Consider the following 6000-nt stretch of genomic DNA (forward strand, 5'->3'; position numbering starts at 1 on the left):
TCTACCTCCCAAGAGCTGAGATCAAAAGCATGCACCATCACGTACAGGCACAAATAGAACTATTTAAAAAATTAAATGCACACAGGGCAAAGGGTGAGCCTCAGGCTGAGCTCAGTGGACATAGTGGGAAGGGGTTGTGCGAAGGACTTCTGGTGTTCAACACACGCTGCTATCTCAGTCTCAGATTCCCGTGGGTGGTTGAGCACTCTTCCTGTGGGGTCCACTCAGATCCAACATAATGCCAAAACAAATTATACTACAAGGCTTTGGGGGAAGTTGGGCGTTCTCCTTACCTGGCAGATTGTGATAGCCATAGCCAGAGCAAGAGAGGGGCTGGCAGCTGTTCAGAAACAGAACAGCCAAGACTCAAGACCAGGCCTCTGCAAGTGGAGCCACCCACTCAGAACCTCCTACAGCAACGTGGATGCCCCTTTAGTCACAATCTAGTGCCCACCCTCTGGAGAAGGGGGAACACAGCCATGAAAAAGGCCAGGGACCTAATGGGTTATGAAGCAGAGGGACCCGGAAGGACATGGCTCAGTGAGAGGGCCAGACACAAAGTACCACGCCCACCTTGTGGACTCTGACAGGAAATGTCCAGAGATGGGAAGAAGATTCCTGGCTGCCAGTGGCTAGAGGAGGTTCAGGTGAGACATTAGGACGTTCAGGGAGACCCTGGCTCAGAATAAATAATGAAGGAGCTGGTGAAGGTGCTTGCTGCCAAGCCTGAAATGTTGAAGTCTGGTCCTCAGGTCCACGTGGAGGAAGGAGAGAGTGGGCGCCTTTTCAGGTTGCCTCCTCAGCAGCATGGTGGTATGCACACACATGAGCACATACAAGAAATAAACATTCATAGATTTCAAATAATACACCTGAAAATACTGCAGTAAATATTAAATACAACTGGAGATATAGCTCCATAGGAGTGTTTGCCTAACATGAGTAAGGTCTTATGCTCAGCACCCACCAAAAAAATAAATTAAAATGCACTTTAAGGCCAGGTCTGGACCCTTACCTGGCACATACCACCCTCTACACCATTAGCTCCACACAAACCAGGCAAGGTGGAGCTCACCCTGAGGCGTGGGGTCTGGAGGATCAGGAGCTCCACATGGGCTGGGAGTAATGGCATTGGCTCTTGAAGAGGACCTGGGTTCAACTCACAGCAGCCTGTGGCGACTCACAACCAACCATAACTCCAGAGGAATCCGATGCCATTTCTGGCCTCTGATGTTACTGCATAAACGTGTTCCACATAAACTCACGCAAACACATACACACCAAGCCGTTAAGAGAGAACAAAGAAGAAAATCTAAAAAGTTATCTTGATGATATAGCGAAGTTTATAAATCTATTCCTTTGTTACATTTTATTATTAAGTTTGATTAACTTGGCATAACTGATGGGGGCAGGGCAGAAAAGCTTAGTCCCTGGATCTGGAGAAGACAGAGCTGGGTGTGGTGATGGAGAAGCCTGCACCAGCCTGCTGGGGGTGCACAGAAGGTGTCCCCATGCCAGACTTGCAGAGTACCTGCAGATGCTCTCTGGCCCTGGGGCACCTGGAACCTGAGCCTGTGGACCTCAGCAAATGCATAGCTCCAGGCCAGCCTGTCTGGGCTGCAGTGTGGCACAGCTGTACTCCACCTGGCTCTGTGGTCAAAACATAAGTAGATGAAAAAACTACAAACATTGGAGGTGTGGGCAATGGCATAGTAACATGCTTGCCCTGAAAAGGTGAGACAGGAGTTCAGATGTCAAGCCATGGGGCCGGTGAGATGACTGGGCGGGGCAAAGTGCCTGCCACCACGCTGAGGGATCTGAGGTCGATTCTCAGAACACACACATGGTGGAAGGAGGAGCTGGGTTCTGCACGTGACACCTTGGTACACGTGACACCTTGGTATATGTGATCTACCCATAAATGTAACAAAATAAAATGACAACAGAGCCAAATAGCCAGTTTCAGTGACAAAGGCTTGTGGCCCCACAGCTCAGGCTCTGAGGTGAGAAGAGACATAGGGTTCATTTCAATAACAACCCCCCCCCCCCCCATTTTGTTTATTTTGTTTTCAAGACCGAGTTTACTGTTTTTAGGCCTGGCTGTCCTGGATTCACTCTGGAGGTCAGGCTGGCCTAAAATTTAGAGATCCACCTGCCTCTACCTCCAGAGTGCTGGGATTAAAGGCGATGCTTCCACTGCCAGGTTAATAAAACCCAGTCTTGTACTGACAGAGACAGGAGTGATGGGGCCACACACTAGCCACTGCTGACTGACCAACCATAGGTGCTGAGGGAAAGTCATGGATGCTGGGTCCTGGGTGGCATTTTCTGGTCTCAGTTCCTCCCAGGGCAGCCTTGGCAGCATGCCAAGCTCTGAATTCATATCTGCTTCCTGCACTCTTGGGCCCATCCCTTCCCACAGGCTGGTATGGGGCTGGATCACACCTGGTATCACCGGATCCTGTGATCTGTTACGGCAACCACAGCCTTTCCTGAAGCTTCGTGTAAACATCGAAGCTGTGTCCATGGCAAGCTGGCCGGGGTGACAGTGCGGTCCCTTATCTGCGGCCATGTGTGTTATGTTTTTTTTCTGTGCATATGCACGTGCACAGATGGAAGTGTCTTCCTCAATCATTCTTATGTCTTGAGACCTGGTCTCTCACTCCACCCGGCCTCCACACATGCCACTTCATCTGGGGAAGGCACTTTCAGAGCCCACAGGATGTACATGGACAGTTGTGGTCTGTGGTCCCAGAACTCAGGAGGCAGTGTCCCATGTTGGAGGCCAGCCCTGGGCTGCAGAACAAGATGCTGGTCACAAAAACAAACATCTAGAGAGGAAATCTAACCAAGAAATCAAAAAGCGACTCTGGGCCCAACCATGTCGGCTCCATTGTGGGTTTCCTCCCATGTTGCTTGCCCGTGCGGCTTAGCGAAGAGCCGCATCACAGAGCAGAAATGATTTTTCACTTGTATTTTAAGGTAGGTGTTCACTGTGTAGCGCTGAATGGAACTTGCTGTGTAGATCTGGCCTCGAACTCACAGAGCTCTACCTGCCTCTGCCTTCTGAGTGCTGGGATTTAAAGATGCAAACCCAGTTATAAAATGTTTTAAACATTCATTCCCAGTCTAATATTCATTTTACTTTGAATATTTGGCATATAAATTGTGTATTTTTAGCATATGTACTGACATTTGCATTTTCCACATTTATATCCATGCATCATACAAGCCCATATAATAACAGGCTTCCTGGTAGCATTTTGAAAAATATATAGTGTATTTTTGTCTTAATTTTATTTTTACTTTAAAAATTGTTATTACCATAAATTAAATTTACATAAGTATGTAATAACGGACTTCATGGGGCTGGAGACATGCTTGGTGGTTGAGTGTACTGACTGCTCTTCCGGAGGACCCAGGTTCAGTTCTCAGCACCCACACGGTGACTCACAACTCTGACTCCAGTTCCAGAGGATCTGTTGCCCTCACACAGACACACATCCAGGCAAAACACCAATGTACATAAATCATTAAAAAAGTAATGAGGGGGCTGGTGAGATGGCCGACTGCTCTTCCAAAGACTCCTGAGTTCAAATCCCAGCAACCACATGGTGGCTCATAACCATCTGTAACGAAATCTGATACTCTCTTCTGGAGTGTCTGAAGACAGCTACAGTGTACTTACATATAATAAATAAATAAATATTAAAAAAAAAAAAAAGAGGAAGCGGGGCGTGGTGGCACACGCCTTTAATCNCAGCACTTGGGAGGCAGAGGGAGGTAGATTTCTGAGTTTGAGGCCAGCCTGGTCTACAAAGTGAGTTCCAGGACAGCCAGGGCTATACAGAGAATCCCTGTCTCAACAAAACAAAACAAAACAAAACAAAACAAAATTAATGAGGAGCTTGGAGAGATGGCTCAGTGGTTAAGAGCACCGACTGCTCTTCCAGAGGTTCTGAGTTCAATTCCCAGCAACCACATGGTGGCTCACAACCATCCGTAATGAGATCTGATGCCCTCTTCTGGTGTGTCTGAAGATAGCTACGGTGTACTTATATATAATAAGTACATCTTTAAAAATAAATAAATAATTCTTTAAACCAAAAAAGTAATGAACTTCATGACATTTCCACACACATATATTTAATTTTTTTTTTCGAGACAGGGTTTCTCTGTGTAGCCCTGGCTGTCCTGGAACTCACTCTGTAGACCAGGCTGGCCTCGAACTCAGAAATCCACCTGCCTCTGCCTCCTGAGTGCTGGAATTAAAGGCGTGCGCCACCAACGCCCGGCATATTTAAAATTTTAAACTTCGACTTTATGATCATGTCACTGCCGTATATCCTGTTGAACCAAGAATCGAACTCATTCTCAAATTGACTGCAAGTGCCCTCACTGCTGAGATTGCTCATAACTCCTATTTTATTTCCCATTTCTTTTCCTCTATTTGTTTTGGTCCCAGAGACTATTGGCCGCGCCCTGTAGAACATAGCCACGCCCACTATACACTGTGCATGCGCTACCCAGGTCCGGCCGGGTTGTGCTGTGAATGGGATCAAACCATTTTCTTTTCTCTATGGGAGGGACGGTTGGAAACTCTTCTTCCGGAGGAAGACCGGAAGTTGCTTCTCCGGCTCTTAGGACAGTCCTGGGGCATCGCTAGACGCATCGTTCCGGGTGTGGTCACCCCTAGTCGCGGCGATGGTTCCGCCCAGCCTGGTCACGTGGCCATCAAGATGTCGGCGTCCAGAGGACGTCGCGCGAGGTGCGTCTGCGGACCTGTTCTTGGCGCTGTCGCAGCGACTCTCTCCACCTGTCCCGAGTGTGCGGAGCTTATTGAGGAGTCCCTGTAGACGAAAACACGGTGAGCAGTGCCGGAAGTGCCCCCCTTCGGGGGACTTCCGCTTTGAGGTACTCGCTGCCCGGGGGAGCGCTGGGATTTCCCTTGAGGGGGCCCCGGGGCGCCACCAGGCTTCCTACGGGGAATTGGACTCCGTTGCCCCCTTTTCCTTCAGTATTTGACGTCACACAGGATATCATGTAGCCGAGGCTAGCCTCCAACTCACTGTGTGGCTACGAATGGCCTCCTCCTACCCCGTGCTTAGCTGACAGGTTAGCCGCCTGTGCGGGGCTCAGGGGCTGCTGGGGGGAGCTGGGGCTTCGTGCAGGCCCGGCCCGCGCTTGACCTCTCAGCCTAAGTATTTGGAAACAGGATCTCCTGGAACCTGTTATCCTCCTGCTTCAGCCTCTGCCCAGCCTGGAGCCTTTTTGAATTAAGCGGGAGGCCCCATACCTCGAATGGGGAGCACTCTTGGACCCACGAGATCCTTGGTCTCCCCTGTTGTTGCTCGGGGTAAATCGGGAGGTGGGTCTCACTGCCACACAGCGGCTGCCAGCTCCCGTGGACCTGCTTCATGTGTGTTGATGAATTCCATTTTCAAGGTGTGACTGTCGGCTGATGGGCATCACTGGTGAGGCAGCCATACCTGCCTCATTAAACTCGGGCACCGCTGGGTGACATCAGAGCCCAGAAGGCCTTCCAGCTTGCCACAGCCTGCTAGTCCAGTTTGTTATGTATGCATCTGCTGTATGTCTAGATGGCTGACAGGGGCCAGTCCTCTTATACTGGACGATGTCTGTTTACATGTTAATTCATCCTTGAAAGAAAACACCTGTGTGGGAGTGTTGTCCTGCATCTATGGGGCCATGCAGAGGGTACAAGATGTGCAAAGGTGGGAGCAGGGAGAAGTCCGGGAGGGAGGAGGGGAGGGATAAAGTGTATCCCACAGGGCTACATGAGAACCTCCAGTAAGGTGCTGTGGGAGGCAGGGATGAGAACCATTTGGCAACTGACAGTTTCTAGATCCTTCATTTAAGCTATCCTGAAAAAGTCTGGCCAGGTTGTGGTGGCGCACGCCTTTAATCCCAGCACTTGGGAGGCAGAGGCAGGCGGATTTCTGAGTTCGAGGCCAGCCTGGTCTACAGAGTGAGTTCTAG

At 49.7% G+C, this 6000-nt stretch overlaps 1 protein-coding gene across 2 annotated transcripts in view; it reads left to right on the forward strand.

Annotated features, from left to right (window-relative positions):
- The first annotated feature begins 4579 nt into the window (after positions 1–4579).
- The window catches only part of Dohh (deoxyhypusine hydroxylase), a 4708-nt gene continuing 3287 nt past the window's right edge, over positions 4580–6000 (forward strand). For both annotated transcript variants that reach the window (XM_021174280.2, XM_021174281.2), the window contains exon 1: positions 4580–4867. The gene's annotated coding sequence lies outside the window, so the exon portion shown is untranslated. The remainder of the gene's footprint in view (positions 4868–6000) is intronic.

Source organism: Mus caroli, chromosome 10, assembly GCF_900094665.2.
Source record: "Mus caroli chromosome 10, CAROLI_EIJ_v1.1, whole genome shotgun sequence".
NCBI classification, from domain to species: Eukaryota; Metazoa; Chordata; class Mammalia; order Rodentia; family Muridae; genus Mus; species Mus caroli.